The 23,802-nt window shown below is 39.0% G+C and overlaps 1 protein-coding gene across 1 annotated transcript in view; it reads right to left on the reverse strand.

The window, feature by feature from the left end:
* PLEKHG1 (pleckstrin homology and RhoGEF domain containing G1) overlaps nucleotides 1–23,545 on the reverse strand; it is a 124,175-nt gene extending 100,630 nt beyond the window's left edge. Inside the window, exons 1-2 of the mRNA XM_042878784.1 lie at nucleotides 23,350–23,545; nucleotides 12,163–12,229 (exon numbers count right to left, since the gene is read on the reverse strand). The gene's annotated coding sequence lies outside the window, so the exon portion shown is untranslated. The remainder of the gene's footprint in view (nucleotides 1–12,162; nucleotides 12,230–23,349) is intronic.
* Between the last annotated feature and the right edge of the window lie 257 nt (nucleotides 23,546–23,802).

Here is a 23,802-nt window from a genome sequence, read left to right on the forward strand (position 1 = left end):
CTGAAGTACAGTGATCATTGGGAAACATGTTTGGATACAGTTGTGGTACTCAATAAAAGATTTCCACCAGTGTTACCCTACATTTTGAGAAGTGACAATACTAAGACTACGTGCCTTTTTAAAAATTTCTGTTATTAACACTTCTCACTTTGGAATCCTAGTTATCTTCTCTTCTCCCCCAAAATAGTTCACACCAGTGCTGAAAACCAACTTTCTTAAGTTTCCTTTTTAACCACACCAGGAAGTGAAGCTTTTTATGCCACTATTAGAGAATCAGAAACCCATCACATATTGAACAGTCAGCTCTCCTTGCTCGTGTTGTTAGAACTGCCATCACTGACACAGAGATGTTTCTCTTCCTACCTTTTCTCACCTGGGGAAGTTTTAAGAGAGTAAAAGATGCAGCACATTCATACGTAAACAACATGAGAAGAGAGAAATCAAGTATTTCATTTCTATCCTCAGAAAGATGATGAAAAAGAGCAACTAGCTACATAAAGCAATTCAATTTTCCTTAAACAAGCTAAAACCACTATAATTCCCAAAATCACACCAAGAAGTTTCAAGTGCACGTAAATATTTTGCACTGTATTAGAAGTGTGGAAGGATACAAATAAGTTAACGTCAACAAATCACTGTACTGTACTGTATCAAATCTTATACCATAACCAGCAGTAAGAAACTATCACACATACTTCTTTCATACTGAGTCATTTTTTATGACGTGTATATCAACAGTGTGGTTTCAGAGAGAAATAAAAGCCATGGCTTACATTGCTTTCCCCCGGCAGTGTAATTCCCACTGACAGAGTGATATCTGTAGTATGAAACTCAGCTTTTCCATTTACTTCAATGTATGTAAACACAGAACACAAAGTTAGGCCACAAGAATAAGAAAGCTTCTGGAGAACTCATCTTTTCTATCATTTCTTTGTCCATTTGATCTAGTACTGGAAATCAATACAAATAAGAATGGGGGATGAGGAGAGGGAGAAATCTCCAAACAGACTTGACTGAAGTAAATACTCAAGGGGATATTACTCAATTTGGTATCAAGAACTTCAGTGAATTTCCAAAGCCTTTTGAATTCTCTGAGCTAAGCCCAATGAATTCAGATGAAAGTTCCTTTTCTTCCACTTTTTAAGGGAAGAAATAACTTAGGTGAACCTTTTACAAAATAGCCTCCCGTATTCAGTGATGGAGGAACAAACCTAAAGCCCTGCCAAGATATACAACTAAATATATGTACATTTATAAGCCTTAATGTTTTATTCAAATATTAAATACTGATTTGCTGAAGCTAAAACACAAACGTGCTCCAATAAATGCTATTTCAAGTTAAGTAATTCAGCCTTTGGTACATAAAAATCCCTGTTCCTCCACTCTTGCTGTCTATTCCACATTCTGCATTCTGGAGGATGCCAACACATGAAGTGCATACTAATGACTCCAAGTTTCAGCTGGATCCAGCAGGAGGAACAGCAAAGTAAGACCAGCATCTGGGCTCCCAGATGATGTCAGCATATTCAGCAAGGCAAAATTAAAAAAGAAAAGAAGACTCTGTTGTATCTCAAAATTTCAAACGCATAAAGGGCTGTGTATATTACCAGAAAAAGCAGGAAACCATCCTACCTCACAAGCAAATGAGTTTATGCAGCCCAGAAGCCTTACTCCATTTAAGCAATAGGAGCAGTTAGAGAAAGAAGCATTTGTTCCTGAATCACAGAATCACAAGGTTGGAAACGACCTGCAAGATCATCTAGTCCAACTACCCTCCTATTCCTATCAGTACCACAAGCTACTAAACCATATCTCATAGCTCTAGATCTGACTGCAGTCACTACACCTCCTTCTCATCCCCATTTTCTTCTCCCTGCCCTCCCCTCAACTTGTGTAGCGGTTCCAGGGCTATTACCAAGCTGCCAGCATTTCTTGCCAAACAGGGGTTCTCATTCCCCTATAAGTGCCGACCTGTCATGGCACATCAATCAAACTATTGCCATGCCAGTTTCAAATTCTGCTGTTCAGAAGTTTTTTTTCTCCTTGGTCCCTACCTCCCCCACTTATCCCAGCTCACTTGCAGTGAGAGGACATTTCAAGATACCACCTCAGGGAACACATGAGTCTGAGGTTTGGGCAGTCCCTCTGACACTGTCAGGGTAATGCTGGCATGAAATGGAAAGCAGATCCTTAATAGAAGTGAGATTTGTTGTGGTTTGGATTTTGTTGTTGTTGCTTGCTTAACTCCAACTCTTTCACGGCTTTAGCAAAGGCAATTACAGTTAGGGAAGAAGCTGCAAGGCACCGTATTACAAAAGTAAGGCCAAACATTTCAAAACTTAGTCACTTAGTCACTTAGGAATCTGCTCTAATTTGTGGAAAACAGGAACCTGACATTCTCCAAAAAATCATTTCAGTTCAGGTTGAAGTCGTGACCAAATTTCAAAATTACTAGTAATTTTGGGAAATCTTGAAAGCTTTTAATCTAAATGTAAGAAATATTTTATCTATTTTAAAGCAGGTATCTATATAGTACTTCTATCCAAGCAATTTTATTAATTGGTTTTATTTTCAACATAGGTGTGAGATAAAAACGAGCGAAGACAAGGAACAAGATTTGGACTACATAAACCCCAGAGGGTTACAGTAACATACTTTTTGTAATGCTTCTAGGGCTATTTTGCCTTTTCCCAAAAGTGGCTGAAGGCAAAATCTGCATGCAAGTTCAAGTATTTGATTATTTATTATAAATCACCTGTAACTACCAACTTCAAACTTTTTGACAACTTTTAAATTTGATTTTGGGCCTTGCTAAAACCATTCTGGTTCATGAGAGCAGCAGCAACCTGTGTGTGTGATCATCTATATCCTTTGGCACTCTGTTCTGCTTCTGGGAAAGAAAAGCTGCTAGAGCTGCTGCAAAAAGCAGTATTTTCCCTCTCCGCTCAGGTATTAGCAGAAGCAGCAAGTAGTAAAAAGAAGGCTGAGATGACCTTCCTCACTAAGTCAGAAGGCAAACCACAGGCTATGATGGCTTCCTTAGAAGCCATAAGCATTATATGTATGTTAAAATATTTGAGCTGGGAAGACTAATTTCAGGGTATTTGTATTTTTTGTATGCATCTTATTTGTAAGTGTGAGCCTGGTACTGTAGGCTGTGGGGAAAATCCAAATAGCACAAATTAAGTGTTAATACCTCATATATGGTACGAGATACACTTTGTCAATTTCCCATCTTTAATTGAGCCTATCAAAGCACCAGTGGACACTGTCATCTCCAAAACATCTATCACAAGCAACATCTTTAAAAATACAACTAAGCAATTCTAGATTAACACAAGATAATCATCAAGGGAAAATGATTTGTTTTCGTTTACAGATAAAGATCAACTGCAGGAAGTACAATACTATAGAGATATTGCAATATTTACATTATGCCTATTTATATGTACGTAAATGTATACTGACATTATGCTTTCAATAAACACAGAATTAAGCATGATTTTTTCTATCAGCAGTGCCAATTTCATTTTAAGGAAAAGCCCCAATTATTTATCTCATTTCCAGCAAGCACACAACAGGATTATATCACTCATCTTTGAAAAGTAATATCCAGGGAACCAGGGAAGGAAACTGCTCATGCAGAAGAATTTCATGCCTCCCTCACACATTCAGTTATTTACACTAAAGAATTTGCTCAAGTATCTATATCCTTGCACCTGATAAGGGTACAGATAAGACAAAATATGGTTTAACAATATTGAGAAATGCACACGTCTCTCAGTGCTGAAAGGTTGTAAAAAAGCTTTATGACAACTACAACTTCAGGCATTTAAACTACATTTAGGGTTGCAACCTAGGTGCACGGAATGAGTAACAACAAAGATCTGAGGACTCATTTGATTATCATACATACTATGTGGCACCATGGCTAATCAAGCATTAGTGTGGGGCTCCTCTAGTCCCTAGAATGGCAAACATTTTGGTTTCATGACATTTATTCCTCCTGGGGGCAGGAGAAGTCCATTTCTCAAGACTGGAGAATAACTGGAAAACAGAAAATAACTCTGAATGATAAATTCACTTCCTAAGATTATCTTACTTCTGGCAGAGCAGTCAGGCTCACTCCAGTGGCAGAGCAGAAGATCTCCACCTCTATGCTATTCAGGGTAAGTCTGAGGCCAGTAGGTCTACCACTGTTGATTCAAGGAAAAACAAGAAACACCCCCAAAAACTACAAAGTCAAAGAAGACAGACTGTTTGATTATGTGAATTTTATGCTTTTGACCAGCTTTTATATATTTTTATATGCATAGTAGCAGTATGGATATTATGAATGGCACCACTGTATTACTACAGATTAAGTAGCTCTTGAAGATGGTCATTATTGCAGACTACTCTCTCTTGATCGTCATTAATTTAGGACCAGATTTAAAATGAGCTACTGCCAATTCATAAATAACTCATTGTTCTATCCAAATTAATAGCTTTATATCTTGTGTTACCAGACGTGTTTCAGAGAGACAATAAATTTTCAAATTATAATGTCCTGTTTAAAGTCTGCTGTAATATAATTTGTCATAAAGAGTGATGCATGAGGCAAATTTTAGAACTATGATCTTATTCTCAAAATAAACGCAGAAAACTCTTAAGTTTTGGGTTAGATTCTATGCAGATTTGGCACAAATACTTTCTACTATCCTCTAACTCACCTGATCAAAAGCTCTCTATTCTGAGACTAGAAGTGGCATGCTATCTTTTGAAGGCTTTACTTCACCCCAAAGATTAATATACCTTTAGCATTAGTACATCCAACAAAAAGGAAGGCAGTAATGGTGTCCATTACATAAGCAATGTATCTCAGACCTAAAAAAGACGGGCTTCTCAGCCTTGAGAAGAGAAGGCTCCAGGGAGACCTTATAGTGGCCTTCCAGTACCTGAAGGGGGCCCACAGGAAAGCTGAGGAGGGGCTTTTTGTAAGGGCACGTAGCAAAGGGACAAAGGAAAAATAGTTTAAAACTGAAAGAGGGTAGATTTAGGCTAGATGTTAGGAAGAAATTCTGTACGGCGAGCACGGTGAGACACCAGAACAGGTTGCCCAGAGAGGCTGTGGATGCCCCCTACCTGGAAACATTCAAGGACAGGCTGGATGGGGCTTTGAGCAACCTGGTCTAGAGGGAGGTGTCCCTGCCTATAGCAGGGGGTTGGAAATGGATGTTCTTAAAAGTTTCTTCCAATCCAAACCATTCTAACATTTTTGTCAGATTGTTCATATTAAAACAAAGAACGAACCTCTTCTATGGAAACAAATCCCCAAAACAAATATCAGTGTACTAGGAAATGCCAGAAAACTATTTTCCTATCTTACAGAAAAATAAAATGTAGAATTTTGAAAATGCCTGGGTTTTTTTGTTTGTTTGTTTGTTTCTTTTGTTTTAAGAAAAATCATTGGAAGACTTTAACTCATATGTATAAATAAAAAGGATAAAAAACACACCAACAGAACTTCCTGCCAAATGTAAGACTCAGTTTTAAATAGCATTATTATTTTGACAAGAGAATGTGCACCAGTTCTGTGAAGTCCTATATTAAAAAAAAAAAAAGCTTAAAAAACAATCCTGACTTCACTTTCTAATGTTTTTCAAGTGCAATATCTCACAAAGCCTAATGCCTTTTTTTACTGAAATGGCTACACATTGTGTCTTTTAAAAATGGACACTCACTCACTGTTATACTCCCACAAAACAAGCAATTGTAGTGTTTAAATCTGAATGTATAAAGAGTATTTTTTTTCCAAAACTGTCTTTCTAAATAGAAGAAACAAATATAATAACTATGACTTCAGGTGCTTTCTATTTAACCTTGAAAACAGGATTAGAATACACATCTCCAGTAGTCTTCAGACTCCATTTGATCATGGAAGGCAGAGATGCTCAAATACAAAATATACTATGCTTAATAGGCAACTTCACATTTCTAAATTATTATCATGTACTAATCATAATATTCAGGCTGGATTTATCCTTGCATCTAAAATGTCTGTGGGGGCAACAAACACACTCTTGGGAGGTAACAAGGGAGCGAGGAAAGAGATACATGCTTTATCAAAAAAAAAAAAAAAAAAAAAAAAAAAAAAGGAAGGAAGGAAGGAAAAAGAAGAAAGAAAGGGAAAGCATAGACTCTATTCTGGTATTGCTATGAACTACAAAAGAAACTCACAAATAGAAAACCAAACAGCATTTAAGGTACTGCACTTATGCTACTCCAGCTAAGTATGCAAAGTAGGAATTTTTTCCCCATGTATTAGATTTAAAAAAAAAAAATCCCTACAAAATGTAACTATTATAAATATTTACTTTTACAAAGGGTCAAGTGGACAAAATGTAATTCTCCCAGAAGGAAACCAGATGTTCAGTATCTTCAAAGTGATGTCTGTACTGATAACGGCAGTAGCTAATCTTTCTTTCAGGGTTGAAGTTCATGCTACAGTTTCTTTTACTGAATAGCTATGAATCACAGTGCTCTGGTGAGTATCTGCCCCCCCCAAAAAAAGTATTTTTGTAAGGATTTTGTTCTAAGCATACAGTCATGGATGCCCAAAACAAAGAGCTTTCTTTCAGGTCTTTGTAAAACAATCTCCAGCCCTGCTACAAGCCACCTACTGCATCCTTAGCTCAGGATGAAAGATGTCACAACCATTCCCAAAGCCTGGATTCCATAATAGGTGCATTTTAGAAAACCTCTGTATAGCAAATGGAATATACCAAGTCTCACAAATAGTCAAAAGTTTATTGCAAGAGACGGTTCTACACACTGCACTGAGGCACTGCTATGATTCTTAAAACTTATCATAAACATTAACACTGTCCCTTGAACAGTATTTAAAAAATAAAAAAGGAGCAAATATAGCAAATACAGATTTGTATGGGGTTTTCCTGTATTACTTGGCTAGTACCATGACTAATATTTAGCTACAACATAATGCTTGCCAGCAGATGCAAGATAAGTCCGAAATCCTGTGGGGATAGGCTAAGTGCTTGAAAGGCTTTGGAGGCATGAACAGTGGCTCTGTATATCTCATTCAGAAAGCAAAAGGATTATTTAATTGCTTAAATTACTCTCAGACAAGCCTATCAAAAACAAACAAAACACCACCGCACCCCCATTCAAAAAAAAAAAAAAAAAAAAAAAGCCCACAAAGACTAAATTTACTACAAGGAAGATGGGAAGACAGAAAGATGGGAAAACAGACAGAAAGACAGACTCAGAATTGTTTTTATGTAGCTTATTTTTTCAGAAACACGAAAACATCAATTTTCTGAAGTGTGTTCTGAATATCATCAAATATCTCCTCAGAAGTTCATGCAAGTGCATTTGGCTGGAACTGATATAATAATGCTTTCTAAAATAACAGCCATTCACACTTACAGGAAAAAGCAAGCCATGACAGAAGTTTAACCTTTGCTATGCTGGACCATTATACAGTTAATTACTCTGCAGTCTGTGTTTAGGGTGCAAGTAGAAGTAGCACCCAAGGAAGGGATCACATTGATACCTGCTTTGCCAACACCATAAGTGCATGTGTACCTCTAGGCCATAATTGCAGCATGATTGATTTATGGCATCATTAACTATGTTGATGTTCATTTACAGCACTGTTTATTCTTGCTCATTTTTCTGATCTCTAGTGGACATGTGCACCTGTTATTTGAAAAACCTGCTTAGCTCTAAAAAGGCTGTAAGCCTCCAGCTAAAAAGCATCTTAGGCATACAAAGTTGTACATTTCAATATCCTCCCGTTAATTGATGGAGATCCTCAAGAAGAAAGGGGCAAAGATGATCTTGATATGTCAAATGGCAAGAAAGGATTGGGGAAAAAAAGATACACGTACACATTGAGGGGGAAAGAAAAAAACAAAAGGCAATTTTAGCAGGCACACATCATCAGAAACTCCAAAGAAAGAGGGCAGCACTACCCAGCACACTAGATTTAGTTAAACAGGTCCTTCTAAACTCAGCATAAATACTGACTCTTTAAGTACCAGTGCATTTAGCGTGTGCAAAAACAGAGTACTGGCACCTTGCTTACAAGAAATGCTGCAGTTAAGCATAATAAAAAGCAAAAGAAAGAAATAAAGGAAAACAAATGAAGTGGTAAGGACTCCGATTTAGAGAGCTCTTTCAATCAACAGCTTTCTCACACACTTTGTGAGATGAGAGTGAGCAAAACACTTTCCCATAGACACAATCAGAGGGTCTCACAGAGAGTATCAGGGGCTGCACTGAGAGCACCCCACTTCCATTCACGTCTTTATGATATAAAGAACCATCTTAAGTGCCTACCATGCAGAAACTACACCACGAAGGCAGAACTCGTTTTCTACCCAGGGCAACCGAAGTACAGTACATCCCCAAAGCTTTTGCAACAACTGGGCTTTTTTGAAAGACATACTTATTTGTAAAACATAAACAAGTCATTCTGTCCCAATTATTTGTTTTTCTGCTCTGACTACACCTGTGACAAAGAAACAATGCTGTCACATGTCACCCATATCCCCTCTACTAACTAGTCCTGAACAGGAAAAAAAAAGTTGTCTTCAAGTCAGTTTCACTGCTGTACAGGATGCTCAACAGAAAACAACAGATGTGCTATAATCACTGCTGCCCATTCATTTCCTTTATGTCAGAAAGAAAGCAGCAGTCATCAGTTAAGAACTCCTATCTACTGGACACAAAAGGAAGCATACACTTTTCCTTGATCATCTGACCACAACAATAGGAGATGGCAGCTGGAAAGAACTGACTGCTTTGAGGGAGCATAGGGGAAAGTAGGGGCAAGCAGCCTGTCTTTGGGTTGACTTTTAAATAAGAGTAGAGATGAGAATTTTTGTTCAACATCTTGAGATCAAAAACTTGGAAAAGAATCCTTTGACCACAGAATATACAAAATCCTTATTATATTATTCCTGAATTTGTCCAGGCAATTCTTTTCACAGGATCTTTTTGGCAGCTTAAAACCTGAAACATATGAACTGGTAAGAAAATAAGACAGCATCTGCAAAAGATGCTTAATCAATTAAAGCCTTTTTTTTTTTAAAAAAAAAAAAAACACAATTTTTACAAAACTTAATTTATATGTATTAAAGGTTTAGATTTCAGCAGGTCGCTGGCATAAGTTATTTGGATTAATATCTTGAGAAACCCAGTCAGAACTGTGCAGGCTTATGTTAAATTTCACAGTTGCTAGTCAGCTGTCCTGTAAACTGTGAAGTAGAATTACAGATTTCATAAAATTGCCAACAGCAAGCAACTTTAAAGATGCACTTCATATTAGGTCTGTATCAGCAATCAGCAGCAAAGGGTTTGGGGAAAACTCATTAAAAAGTGGTAGCTTTAATTAAAGTATTAGACTTTAATCCAGTATGCTATATTAAACCCTGAATATTCCCATGGATACTCATGCAGCTGCACTAATAATCTGGTAGGCATTTTCTGCAATAAGAAACTTCAACAGGCCTTCACACCACAACTAAGCCCCTATTTTTGCTCTGCACCTTTTCTCCATCACATACCACAAATAGAACAGACTTACAGACAAGCTTATATGTGGGCATGCATCATTCCTTCTACCCCACATCGTACTCAAGTCCTCATATCTGACCTAAACAAAGCAAATGGAGATGCACAGATCAATGAATTTCTGTTTTTCAAACTTGTATTGAACTACAGCATAAATGCAGTGTTTTAAAACTCCTTCTGAACAAGTATATGGATGTGTTATTTTTTCCCCTCACTACACTAGATATCATGATTTTGAGTTATTCAAGTCCATATTCATTCTTCCCAAAGATTAGCATATTCTAAACAGCAACTCACTGAGACCATTAAAAGCATACCATACTGCTTGCAATTCAAACTGAAAATATCAACACGTAAACAAATTTCATAAACTGTCTGTCCCACCCCCCTAAAAAATCTGAGGATTAAATCTTCTTAAAACATCTATATTTAGTCTTGGAACTTGAAGAGAAGTTGCCAAAATTGCTGGTGGCTACTTGGTACAGAGTTAACATTTGGCCCTAAAAGCGGTATCTGTCCAAACCATTAAGCTTTTACTTTTGCAGAACACCACTCATCATACTTTAATTTCGTGGGAAAATGAAAGAATATTAAGTCCTTGCTAAATATCTTTCATTTAGTCCTTGAACCACTCATGCCTTCAGTTGAAACATTCCCACACACTCCAGTTTTGTTGATTCAACAATATTCTGAAACACTGTAAACTGTGTTCTTGTCTGCCATGTATCCCAAAGAATTTTAGGAAATCCTTTGCTTCTTAGGACTTGGGCACAAACAATGTTTTCTCTGCCTTCAGAAGACAATTCATTCGAGTCTTCAGTCTCATTTATGTTTTCTGTTCATTATAAAAGCAGATTAAAATCACTACAGCTCAGAAATAAAGGCTAAGCAATGCATGAAATGAAACAGAATTCAAGGCTGGGGTTGGGGGGGGAATTTGTGCAAGAGTTCACTTCCTGAGGTCATGAGATCAATACTTAATGTGCATTTTAATATGCATAAATTTCAGCTAAATAAAACAACGTGCTGTGTGGGGCCTGGGAACGCTCTGCCCCTCCATATTTGTGGAAGGAAAAACAATTGCTGGCAATTAACTAATCAGTAAATAAGACAAGCAACTAGCTTACTGAATTTAGGTCAACTCAATTTTTTGTTTGTTTATGTTAAAACGTGTGGCTTTATTCAAATTCAAATAGCTATTTTTATAAAATACCAAGAATCTCCGGTCTTTCCTCTCTCATCCTCTGCAAAATGGTTTCCTACTTACAGACACAGTTATCCCTTGGATCCAAAGGAAAGATCTCACTAATGTTTAACAGATGTAAGCTTCAGCTGGATGCTGAGCAATCATGCTAAGATCTATCAGAAATGCAGCCTCAAAATATTGGAAGGGACAAAATTGCCACACTTCTGAAACTGTGTAAACATTTGATCACAACTGGATCACTTATAGATACTATAAAAATGAATTAAGTGTCCTATATTATGATACTTATTTATTTAGTTTCCTACTATAGTACATTAATATTCCCTCTGTTGCCTGTGGCAATTAACATAATTTACTTCTTTTCTCTAATTAATCCATACTATACTGAGTCCAGCATTAGTTTCCTCATCTAGAAGGAGCAAAATAGGTTATTTATAAATCACAGAGTTTTTTCCAAATAGCAGTGTTTGTGCAGTTACCCTCAAAGCCCATCACTGAATGCCCGCTTTCTTCTGAGAGAAGAAAAGATTCCTTTGGGTTGGCATCGGGTCTGAGATGTTTGGTAAGAAAAGAGGAAAAATGAAGAAAAAGGGATCTTCTTGCCTAAAGCCATTTTAACATTTACTGCAGTCTCAAACTAGCTCTACTGTGAAGATGTCTGGAACGACGGTGATGTTTAGATATCAAAATGAATGTAATCAGCTACTCCAATCAAAAGATATTTCATTCACATATATACTCTTGCTTTGCTGTATTCTCTCAAAATCCTCAGGTCCCCCAGGAACTTTAGCAGTAAGAGTCCACAAAAAAAAAAATAAAATAAAATAAAATAAAAAAGAAGAAGAAAAAAGAAACCACCTAAAAAAGTAAATTTGGAAAGAAAAATTAATTTGTTCTCAAAATGACAGAAGCAATATTGGAAATCTCTGCAGAAATCAAAAGTCCCAGATCTCCCAGAACTTACACTCTGCTTAATTATAGGACTATTCCTTCTCTATGGAAACACCACTTCTACCTTCAAAAGAGCAGAATAAAAGCAACTAAGCAGAACTTTAGCAAAAAAAAAAAAAAAAAAAAAAAAAATTAGTTATAGAAACAGATACTAAAACTGCGGTCTTAGCCTGTCACAACTGCTTATATGTCTCCAAATTTTTATATTATCCAAACTTGCAGGCACATAAAAAACCCCACTATCTTGGCTAGTGTCTCTGGCCTTTATGGCATTACATGGGATTTGCACATCAAGCAGTCTCACGGTTTATTTGGAGCATTTTCACTGAATGCCAACAACATTTAGCTCAGCCAGAAGAATAAATATTATAAAAATTAAAATTAAAAAAAAAAAAAAGATAAAATATACCTGCTAGAGCACTCACCAAAGAAATCACTGTCAAGTTAGGCAAAGTGGAATCACTTTTCCTCTCCTCTTCAATCTATGGCATCCTGCAAAATTTAAGGAATTAGAGAAAAGATATAATGGAGCACAAATCTAATCCTCTGGGGAAGACATAGTCACCGGATTCTACACACTCAAAGCCACAGCCCCAGTATTGCCTTTGCATTTTGCCTTTAACACTATCCGAAACAAAAACATAGCATGTGCTGAATCTGGTTCAGACAGACTAAAGGTATTAGATTTTCAATAGGAATTAGACACTAATGTGATTCTGAAAATCCCATTAGCACCCCTGCGAGTACCTCCCCACCTACGTGTCATTAAAATCTAGATGAAACGGTTTATCTAAGGTTACACTCTAAGTCTGCAGCAGAGTAGGAAAGTGCTCTCCAATTCCCAAGCTCTAACCACTGACAGCTTCAGGGCACTCACTGCTTCTAGAAATTGTTAGCACAGATTTTAAACCTAATTATCTTTAATGCCTGGAAACCTCTGTCCAAATGATCCCCCACTTCCCTGCTGAGCAATGTAAGGACACACAGGTATCTGTTAGGCAAATCAGATCCACTAGTTATTTTTTAAGATCTGTCTCCTACCTGCATCTGATCTAGCTACTTTCAAAGGATCAAAAATAAATACCATTTCATCTATTTACTTAATAGAAAATATTTACTTAATAAAAAGCAACTATTTTGATAGAATTGTGATGTAGTTCTTTCTAGAAGAAGTTATTAACCTGTCTTAAAGCCTTCAAAAGTGCAGGTTTCTTGATTTTATAAGGGAAAGAACTCATTTCCTTAGTTAAACTTATAATCCTTCCCAGCTTCACAGTATCACTTGAAACAACAACTAGAAACTGGACACAGATCTTTTTTTTATTATTTTCATTTCTCTAAACCACTGGTTGATGTTTGCATCTTCTGGAGCACTTCAAGGTTAATTTGCTTCTCTTTTCCTCCATCGCTATTTCTGTGCTACAGACTCAGCCAGATGTGACAGGGAAGAACCCACAGAAACAGAATACCAATGTTCTTCCTCTGAACTTTCAGGTAGCTATTGAATGCAAGGCTGGATTTAAAAAAAAATAGTATATTTTTTTCCTTCTCTTTATATTGCCATAAGGCATGTTTATGTATTTGGAGTGGAAACAGTTCGCATTCATCTGCAATTGATTTCCTGTATGGCAAAATACCTCAGGCATTCAGCTGGCTGGGAACGGAGGCCTCTCACCATTACCAGGTTTTTGGGACCAAGGAGTTCTGCCCAATGCCTGTTCCTATGCCAGAATAAATAGAATCTCAGCCGAGTGTCCAAGTTAATTTGGTCTAGTGAACCAAACCATAAACAGGCAAGATTTTATGTTTAAAAAATCCATTCAAAAAATATTGGTCTACTTTCAACTTAAACAGTAATACAATCAATTCAGTCTTGCTAATGTAGCATGCTGTTCTTTTTTAATTCTTTTTTTTTTTTAAATACAAAAACACAACTCCATCTGAAAAAAAATGCTTTTTTAATTAAAAAAAATAGACTGAAGGAAAGATAGAAAGAAATATCAACACACGTTTCCCCCATCCAATTGCTAAGTTTACCACAATAAAACACTACAAAGCAACTTCAAAAGTTTAAATAGTGTATTTTTTACCCTTCTTAGTGACAATTGTAATTACTGTTTTATTTACAGCATTTAGTTTTTCTCCATTTGCAAGTGAATACATAGAATAACCTCTAGAACACTTCTATGAATCTGAAAAATAAAATACTTGAGTAGTCTTGTTACATTCCTGTGATTAGACTGCAACAGTTGTAACATTCAAATGCCCAGCTAACTTGCTGCACCTCAGACTGTAAATTAAGTGAAATCAAAATACAGCATGAGCTGTAATTACCAGCCTACTTTCCATTTAGTTTATGCAAGCTCCCTTATTCCCAATCCTCCAGAGGCAAAAGATTTCATTTCAATTGCTAGAGAAAGTAGTTTCTTTAAGCCTACAAAAAAGCAGACTGCCAACACATAAGAAATAGGAATAACCACGATCATTTAATTACACACACGGATCAGAAAAACAGGCAAAACTGAAAGAAACTTAAATATTTTTAGAAGCACTCTGGTTTGATAAGTTTAATCCACAACAGCTTCTTAGTTCCCAAATAAAAACATTGACCCATAGGAAGGAGCTATTCTCTAAACTACAGAATACCCAACAGCCTTCCAAAGACTTTGGATCAATAACATCCAGCAGGGTTCTATAGTCACATAAGAACCAACAGAAGCTCAAGATTTAGGATGCTATGGAGAAATTTTATATCAGTTTTCTTTATTTAAAAAAAAAAATAATAATAATACAGATCTTTGTTTAATCTTAGTATATGACAAAATTCTTAAAGAAAAATAAATTTTTCATCCTGTGAATTTTTGAACAATTAAGTTGAATGTAAGTATAACGATTCTTACGCACTGGTGTAAGAATATTGCACACTTTTACACAAGAAGCACTCTCACAAGAAAAGCATGCTTGTTCACTTGAAAAACTTGATTATCCAATGTATTGTTGTTTATCCTATTATTTCCATATTATCTGAAGAAAAAAAAAGTTTGCATTCTTTAAAATTGGCTGGGTTCCATCAGAAGAGGGGTGGCCAGCAGGGACAGGAAGGTAATTGTCCCTCTCTATTCTGTCCTCCTGGAGTCCCCAACTGGAGTACCATGTTCAGGTTTGGGGCCTCCAATACAAGAAAGACAGAGAGCTGTTGGAGAGGGTCCAGAGGAGGGCCACAAAGATGATCTGAGGGCTGAAGAACCTCCCCTACAAAGACAGGCTGAGGGAGCTGGGCTTGTTCAGCCTGGAGAAGAGAAGGCTGTAGGATGACCTCATTAAAGCATTTCAGTATGTAATAGGAGCATGTAAACAGGAGAGAAGTCAGTTCTTTACAATGGTTGATAATGGCAGGACAAGGGGAAATGGTTTTAAGTTGAGGGAGGGAAGATTTAGGTTGGATGTCTTCCAGGGGGAAGTTCTTTACTATGAGAGTGGTGAGGTGCTGGAACAGGCTGCCCAGAGAGGTTGTGGATGTCCCATCCCTGGAGGTGTTCAAGGCCAGGTAGGAGGGAGCCCTGGGCAGCATGGTCTAGCATTAGATAATTAGATCTAGTATTAGATTAGATGGCAGCCCTGTCTGAGACAGGAAAGTTGGAGCTTGATGATCCTTGAGGTCCCTTGCAACCCAACCCATTCTATGATACTATGAAAATTTCTCTTTTCTGGGCATACTCTGTACAAAAGGTAATAAAAATATTTCCCACTAACAGGACAGGGAGTTTACTGCTTTTCTCTTGGAAGTCTTAAAGACATTCTTCACTTCAGTTTTCCTAAGAATAGAGAATGTCAACATGCTAAGAGTTAATCTTTGCTAGAATTTCTCCAGACCATTTCTTGTAAGACCTCAAATGGTCTTAGGAAAGAAGTCTGTGTTCGGTAGGTATAGACATACACAGGTGACTCTGACCCACCTGTCAGATATTGCTGATATGACTCAAGGTGTGTAACTAACAAGTAAGACAAGCAAACCCAGAACATGTTTCTGCAATTATCTGAAAACAGACATCATCAATCCTCCATTTTAAAAAAAGGGCTCTTCATGCAGCACAGCCATCAGTTTAAAGAAGAACAAAAGGAATGAAAAGAACTGTATATTGGGTAGACATGTTACCACCAAAAGACAGAGGCAACAAAAAAGCATGCAGCTGACCCTGGCATCCATACCCCTCTGGAATCTTGAATAGCTGTACGACGTGCATACATCACAGGCAGATGCTTCTATACGGAAGAGCTGTTCCCGAGGGATGAAATAGGCCTCAAAGCAACAGCTCTTCAAGTGACAAAGGTTAGCAACCAGCTTTTGTTACGAAGACAGCAAACCAGATATCTGTGATTTGGTTTTCCAGAATTCTTCCTTGCAAAGCAGATGCAGCTCCAACCTTATCCAAACATCATGCAATGTCTCACAGAAGAAATTCCTTCTCCATATCCCAACAGTGCATATGTGTCCTATCATGTCAAATTTTAACCAGCAAAAGGTAGAAGAAAAGTACCTGCCCTGCTTTGCTTTGACCTTGTGGGAATGACAGTGCCTGTACAGTGCTTCAGATGAACAAATGGCTTTAGAGGGACATGGGAGCTGCAAGAACCTAATCCACCAGGGGCCTTTGGCAGCAAGAGTGCTTTGTTGGCAGGTCACTTTGCTGCACAATTTTAGAGAAACTCTTCAAACTGAGTGGGATTTTCTAGATTTTCATTGTGCCCAAAGCAGCACAAGAACTCTTCATGGGTAACTTAGCCATGAAAGTGAAGAACTCAGGGGACACTGTGGTCCTGTATAATCAGGATCAAGGAAGCATAGCAGACCACACATGCTACTGGAATAGAGTGACACTGCAGATGATGTGATGAAGTGCGAACTGCAATAATGGAGATCACTGGGAAGAATCACTGGAGTTTCACCAGCTGGTTGTGTTTTTGTTTCAGGTTGTCTCTTTTAGGGCGAGGGGTTTGTTCAGCTGTTTGGGTTCTTTTTTGTTTTGGTTTGGTTTGTTTGTTTTTTTTTTGTTTGTTTGTTTGCTTGTTTGTTTTTTACATTTTCATTCAGTTTCTTCTGCTGGCAATCCCTATAAAATAAGAATGTGATTCATACAAGGAAAGTGTGCAGAAAATCCCCTCAACAGAAAATTCTGCCTGCATCTGACTTTCCTAGCATACAGGCATCTTTAGCGTTGGGAACATATAATAAGACACGGTTCAGAAAAAACCTTGGAGAGTAAATGGCTATTGATGCCCTCAGAAATTACAATCTCTCACTCAATTACTATTCATAAAATTCTATGATAGCTTACTGAAAAGCCTACATTGTGTCTGATACTTGATGCTGCAGGTAGACATTCAGTATTTAATGGCTTTTTCCCAGAAATCTGGGAAAAACTCACAAGGATAAGAGAGTTTGAAGTTTGGAAGAGAAGGATATAGAAGAGAAGATACCATCCTACTACAATAGGTAAGCAGACTCCACAACATAACTGACCTGATAAGGCAAGGATTGTAAAAGGCTAATTCAGTGAGGACTGTGGCAAGTTAGCCTGCCTTCCTGCAGGATAGACAGCAGCCTTCTCAGGCAGCAGGAACACAAAAGGGCCAAAGTAGATCACATCAGAGTTTCGTGGCTTCAGTTCCACACAACATGAAGGAGACTGAAAATTACCAGAGACCATCTGAAAGGAAAAATTACAAACACCCTACACTGTTAGCATATAAGGGCAAGTTATTTCCGCAAGTGCAATCATGACTCATCATCAAATACACCTTTTCCTACCAATCAAATATGCTAGGTCTGCTCATTTTTCAGAGAAATGAGCGCTTCTGCAGTGGAAGAAGTCCACAATGACATCATTCAGGTACTAAGGCATGACAGCACTCTGAGCCACACACAAGATATGTTATCAGGACAATGAAAAGGAACCATGAGGTAAACAGTGACAAAGCTTCACATCCACTTGAGAGGAAGCACGTAAATCACAGCAGCACCAAATTTGCTTGCAAGCTGAAATGATGTTTCTGTTGATGTAAGCTTGGTTGCAGCTTAAATAGTAAGTAGAAAACTTTGTGTGTACTGAAGAGATAAAGAAGATAAACTTGCATAATCACTACTTTATTTCTTTATTTGAAAAGAATGAACTGTGAATCTTCCTTTGTGTTAGTGTTAAAGAACCCAAAGCATGATGTTACTCTAGAGTTGATACTGGTAGGTAAAAAGCAGACACTGTGGCTAATTATATGGGAGAAGTAGGGTAGTGGATGGGTTAAATACTGTAAGAAAAGAGTTTATAGGTTAACAAAGACTACATGCCTGCGTATATAGATAACCACCTAACATAAGCAGAAGCATGGGTGAAAGAATGAACGCTACAAGTTACGTACAAAATCTAGGAGGTACAGACTGTTAAGATGTGCTGATTAAAGGCAGAAGCTGACCTTGAAGCCCACACCCAGATGACATTACTGAAAAGTTGTCAGCTGTGACGGTGGAAGGAAGCAGGTTGTTACACTGTCCGTGACAACATTCCTTAGGGCAATCTAAACAACCTTCTTTTTCTTGACCTGGATATCAAGGTTTTATCTACAACAGCTCTGAGTAAGCAAGCAGGCAGGTGATTCAACAACTGTTCCCATGACACCCTTTTTAATTCTGCTCAATGCTTCCAGTGAGAGGATGTATCTACTAGCTGCACCATACTAATGCCTGAGGCATGATGCTGAAAATGTCTGAATGGATAAGAATGCTCAAATATCTCAATGTTAACATTCATTAAGCTAGATTTTAAACATCTGGGTAGGGCTCACTTACAAGTTTCTACAGAACGCATGCTTACAGGAAGAGGCTTGGCACCACCTGTAGCCTGAAATTCAATGACAGAACAGACAAGCAAGACTTAGATAATTTAAAGATAATTAATACAGTTTAGACACCACAAGTTTTCATGGGAAACAGCTGCTAGTCCAAGATATACCTATCCAGTACACCTATTAAATCTATGTGCAACTTCCACTAGCACAACTACCCATGGTCCTACAGAGGATGAGGGAGCAGACCTATTGGAGTTCATGCTGTGGAGGAAAGAAAGAAAGATTTGAAGTCATGGGCATTGCGTTTGTGCTCTAGATAGATTTTTAAACTGGAATCTTGCTCTGCATTCTCAGAGCAAGGCTCTGCATTATGATCAGTGAGAGCATGGGCAGTAATCACTCCAAAACTCAGGTCCCTCGGAAGGTAGCAGCCAACAGTGGTTGAAAGCAACCTGTAACTACCTGGGCAGCTACTTCTCTCAGGTCTTCTCAATAACTATCTGCAGCCTTTCCTTCAGTTTCCTTTCCCAGTGCTTCCTGACTAGGTTCCTCTTTTCCTGCACCTGCAATCAAATTTTCAGTTGAATCAATTTTAGGCCAAGCTCATTCAAACTTGACTTGCTAAAATCAGACTCCGCTGACCTATTTGATCCAACAGCCACATCCAGAAACAATTGTAGCATTAAAAAGACTTGAGAAACTTTTAATACTGTGAGATACTTTGTCACACACACTCTTTTGGAATTGGGATTAACACAAATAGCCTTTCTAGAAACTTTAATTTATCATAGTGCCTTGGAATGGCTTGGGTTGAAAAGGACCTCAAGGATCACCAAGTCCCAAACCCCCTGCCACAGGCAAGGTTGCCAGCTGCTAGATAAAGTACTAGATCAGATTGCTCAGAGCCTCATCCAACCTGGCCTTAAGCAAGCTCAGGGCGGTCTGTTCCAAAACCTCACCACCCTCTCAGTAAAAAAATTCCCAAATTCCCCCTAACATCTAATCTAAATCTCCCTTCCTATAGTTTAAAACCATTTCCTCTTGTCCTATCACTATCTACCTGTGTAAAAAGTTTCTTTCTTTGTTTCATGTTTACAGTCTCCTTTTAAATACCAGAAGGCTGCAATGAGGTCTCCTCTCAGCCTTTTCTTTTCCAGGCTGAAAAAGCCCAGTTCCTTCAGCCTATGATGAAATCACAGAATCATAAAAGTTGGACTGATGATCTTAGCGGTCTTTTCCAACAGGCAGCCCATCATCATCATGCCCACTAACCACCTTCCTCAGCGTCACATCTACATATTTCTTGAACTCAAAGACTAAATAATTATTGAATTAATATTTAATCTGTTCACATTCAACTCTTGTACTCTTAACCACACACTTCCAATCATCATTGCTTGTTATGCAATATATATATACCTTGCTAATATGAGCAAGACAGACTTCTCTTCCTTGCTCCGCTTCCACCTTTCCCTTCAAGTCTATAGTTCTATCCACTCATTCCAACCTGTGATGTTCTTCTGAAAACCCTAAGTATTGGAGTCCCAAATTCTCAAAGGAATCTCAGTTCTTTCAAAGAGAGGGCCCTGTACATTTCAGTTACAACAAAAGTATGAGCCATGATTTTGGTTTAGGGAGGGAAAGATGCTGTTTGGGACTGGTGACAAAGTTTTCAGTGAGTTTCCCAGAATGAGAATCCTAATCAACAGGTAAATGAACATCTATTGGAAGTAATTTGAAAAGAGCATCTTAAAAAGAGGTAAGAAAACCAGAAGCTAGATGCTCATTCTCTGCATTCTCAGTTTACAAGAATAATGCTTTTCTCCACTTTGTTTCCCCTTACTGGCAGTCTACAGACTAAAGCTCTCTGTATAACCACAGCAATGCAGGTTCTCAAAGCTGAGCATTCAACAACACCTCTGCAAGTTCTTCTACCACTCCAGACTTTGCTGAGGGCTGCAGTAATTCTCTGGGTTGTTTTTGTTTGTTTGTTTTTACCCTCCTAACACTATAAAATGGAAACACTGTTTCCAGTAAGTTGTGGCAAGATCTCTTTTTCACACTTATGAGCAGCAATTACATTTCACTCTGAGATGACTGCCACACATAATCACAACTACTTGAAACGTCTTCAGTAGACACTACGCATATCTATTTTTTAAATACACTATATTCTATATATTCTATATCATTCCTAGTTACATATCTGTGCACTGAATTTGGCCCCTAAGAAATTGAAGGCAGTGGACTAAAGCCATAACTAATACAAAGCGCTTGTTTACAGCAACAATCACCCTTCTCAGCACATGGCTGAATACAAAAGGGAATGCTCATCAGATGAACTCCTTTGTGCTAATTTAGAACTGCTATGGTTTTATAGATGTCTAATCTGAGAACTATCTGAGATGTCTATCTGAGAACTGAGAACCATCTAAATGGCTCCATCACCAAATTGGATATTTCAATTATTTCCTGACCCAGAGTATCTGAGCTTATGGATATGAGGTACATGAATGGGCCACGACAAGCTTCATCTCCAACTGCCAACCAGCAGCCCCATGGGGACAGCCAAGAGCTGTGGCCCTGGCTTGGCAGAGGAGAGATTTGGCACTGCCAAGTAAGCCCTGGAGTGGCAACTGACTATGAGGAAAATAAATACAAGCCAGCTATTCAAGGAGCGTTTGGCACACTGCTACCTTTAACACAATAAAACATTAAAAATAAAATAAATAATGACTAAATATATGCTGAAAGGGTATGAAGAACTCAACCTCCTCATTGGTTACAAAACTTTCCTACTAAGCACAGTTCATACCAAGGCTCCACAATCAACTCCTTCAGACTCAGATTATGCCTCTGGATTGTTAGCTTGCATTCTCACATCCTGCCCAAGGAAGAAGGAAAACACATTCACAGATGTCCTGAAAATGAGAGCTCCCAGCAAACAAAGTTCACTATATAAAGATTTCTGAAGTTGTTCATTGTTAACATTGTTAAACACATCACCCTGCACTGCTGAATGCAGTTAGACTTAAAAAATCAGGTCAAGACTGTCTTTGCAAGATGTTATCAAGACTACCACTTACAAATTAGTTTGAATAGGCTCCTATATTTTCTTCCTATGCTATTTTGAAGATGGTTAGGCAAAACAGCATGAAAAATGATGCATTAGCACCTAGTGTGAGAACCGTAGCCTGCCTTTGCATGAATGCACTCAGTCACACTGCCACAGGTCGATACTGTTTACACAGGGCTCTGTAGTTCTGTGGGAAGAAGCCTGCATTCCACTGAACACACAGAGTCAAAACTGAACCATGTTATCAGAGAATTTCGCATCGTTCCAGTTTGTCAGCTTTATAACATAGAGAAGAAGGGAGTCAAAGCTGAATAGCGAGGCATCTGCACGAGCCAGAGAACAATACCAATATTCATTAAGAAGCTGATATTGAGCTGCCCTCTCATATTTTCAAGACAAGCACTCTATTAATACATTTTCTAACCTTAGCATAACTCTTATGTTTCCATCTCAAAGCACCCCCATACGTGCTGCTGAAGAACGCACAGAATTAGGATAACTGCATGCCACACACGGGGGGAAAAAAAAAAAGTTTTAAATAAATCTCAGGGAAGTTATATATTGTGCCTTGCCAACTGCAGTGAATTACATAGCCAGGAGTTGCTACTGCCAGATTTAGCTTTGTATGAGCTAAAAGGATTCCTTCATAAATTTAGCTAGAGGCACAGGCAACAAACGCATGTGGAAATTTGAACCACAACTCTCCAGCAGCAAAGATTGCTCCCTCCAAGAATGAAACAGTAGCAAAGGAAGACTATTAGCAGGCTCTTATTACATAGCTTCCAAAACACCTACAAGTCATCGGGTTCTCTAGGCAGCATTAGGAATGCCTAAATTATAAGCAAACAACATGAAAAAGAAAAAACCAAGGCCACAGCTGATGCTGTATCTCAATTAATAATTAAAGGAGAACAAAAGCTAACCGAAGAGGACTGGGTTAGCTATACATTCAGCTGGCTTCCAAGCTTGTTTCAAGACTTTTTCCCTCCTGCTCAGAGCACTGTGGCTTGAAGAGAATGAAATGAGCGCCCCAGGTTTGTTATCGTTAACTCAGCAATGGTCTGAAGGGCCTCTCATTCAGCAAGAGAGACAAGAACCACGGCACAAAATCAGCAGAAGCAGAGAAAGGTGAGGATGGGAGATAGGGCAATACACAAGTGGTTCCAGTGGACACCAGGACACTCTGCTTTGCCAGCCTCTTTCTTTCCACCCAAGAACAAACTTTCCTATTACTTAAAGATGAGACCAATCATATTTTAAGCCTCTCCATGCCACAATTACCACAATCCAATCAACATCGCTCCAAAGCATCCAAGTTTTTTGGAACGGACTTTTGCAAAATGTTCGTGTAAACCCAGAAACATCGCACAGTTTCATTGTACATCAACCCCCGTCTCCCAAAAAAAGACCCGAAAAAGCCTTCAGACGTCAGAGAAGCACAGTACAGCCGTGCACAAAATATCCCCTTCTCTCGCCCAGACCCCGGGATCCCGGCAGCCGCCCCTCGCAGCAGCGCGCACAGAGCTGCCCCGCCGCAACGAGGCGCGGGGCTCGCACAAAGGCTGCGGGCAAAGCGGCCGCTCCCGGGCCGGCGGTAGCTCCCGGGGGGCTCGGGGGCCTCAGCGACCGCCGAGCCCCGCTCCGGGCCGAGCCCCCCGGGGCCATCCCCTCCCCCGGCACGAAGATCCGCACTTACCGGCAGACCCGCTTCTCCTCCCGGTTGCGTTCCAGGCGCAGACGCGCTCACCGCGGGGGGGCTTCTCCTCAGACTCCCTCCCTCGCAGCGCTCCGTAGTCGCCGCCCGTCTCTCTCCGTGCTCTCCGGCTCCGAGCAGCGGTTTAATCTCCAGACTTCCTCCTCCTCCCGTCCGGGCAGGGGACTCAGAGAAACTCCCCTCCTCCATGCAGCTCACGGAGCCGAGCCGCTGCCTCGGCCCCTCCCAGGGGAGGCCCGGCCCGGCCCGGCCCGCAGCTGACTCCGCTCCCCTTTTCCTCCTCCCCCGGAGGTTGGGGAAGGGGGGAAGGGGAAGAAAGATTTAACCGCTCGGACTAATCCCTGGAGCCGAGCCAAAGCCAGCAGTCAAATTACAGCCCCGGGAAGAAAGGAGGGGAAAATAATAATAATAATAATAAAAAAAAAATCTGCTACT

The sequence above is a fragment of the Lagopus leucura genome, unplaced genomic scaffold (genome assembly GCF_019238085.1).
Source record: "Lagopus leucura isolate 7727_CA_CO unplaced genomic scaffold, USGS_WTPT01 Super-Scaffold_73, whole genome shotgun sequence".
Classification (NCBI taxonomy): Eukaryota; Metazoa; Chordata; class Aves; order Galliformes; family Phasianidae; genus Lagopus; species Lagopus leucura.